We start from the raw sequence: 931 nt of genomic DNA on the forward strand, positions 1-931 counted from the left end.
AAAAGCCCGCTGCGTTCCCAGGCCGTGCACATCCTTGGCTGGACCCCCGGCAGCCCTGCACAGCATTAATTGAACATAAAGTGAGGGTGGGCCTTTGGCCAGAGCCACGCGTTATAAAAGGGGCAGAGCGGGGAAAGCACTGCTCCAGGGGGAGAGCTGGGCCCAGGGAGGGGAGGGAAGCTTCTGCAACAAATGGAGAAGCAGTCCCTGGGGTGTTGGAGCTGTGCAGGCGGCCCCTGGACTGCAGATTTATGGGCTGGGGAGAACCCAGCAGCAGCCAGAGCTTGGGAAACTGTGAAGAAAACCTCACAGACACGCCATGCAATGGGGCAAGGAGTGCAGCTCACTGCCCGCTGACCCCACGAGGACACAGCAGACAGGACCAGGCCTGCACCCCACAACAAAGCTGGAACCAAACGGAGCATGGAGCTTCTGCAGCGCCTACGGGCATGGCAGCAGTTGGGAACAGCACACCTCCCCCAGCACACCCTCTTGAGATGCTGAGAAATGTGGCCCCTACGAGATCTAGGGCTTTTCTTGCACCCAGAGGCCCCTGTTAAATTAAATGCACACAGGAGCCAATATCCTTAAAGACATTTGTGTTGGATGTGTCCTTCATCATGACCTAAAGCAGAGAAAGAGGAAACCCAAAAATGGGGCAACGTTGGGAGAACACAGACCTGGAAAGGAAAACAGAAAGAGCAGGTTTATTTGAAATACTGTCGTAAGATTTATTAAAAACCATCCCTTGGCAGTTCACAATCACCACGACCTACAACAGAAATCCAGCAGGTAACACCTGAGCAGCTCTCAGCCACGGCAGCAGGATGACACCCAGGGGCACACATACAGGTGGAACACTGCTGCTGCCCACCGGCTGTACTGAGTGTGCTCTGCTACTTACCTCATCTTTGGGAAATTAGGTTGAAAG

The sequence above is a fragment of the Meleagris gallopavo genome, chromosome 16 (assembly GCF_000146605.3).
Source record: "Meleagris gallopavo isolate NT-WF06-2002-E0010 breed Aviagen turkey brand Nicholas breeding stock chromosome 16, Turkey_5.1, whole genome shotgun sequence".
In the NCBI taxonomy this organism is placed as follows: Eukaryota; Metazoa; Chordata; class Aves; order Galliformes; family Phasianidae; genus Meleagris; species Meleagris gallopavo.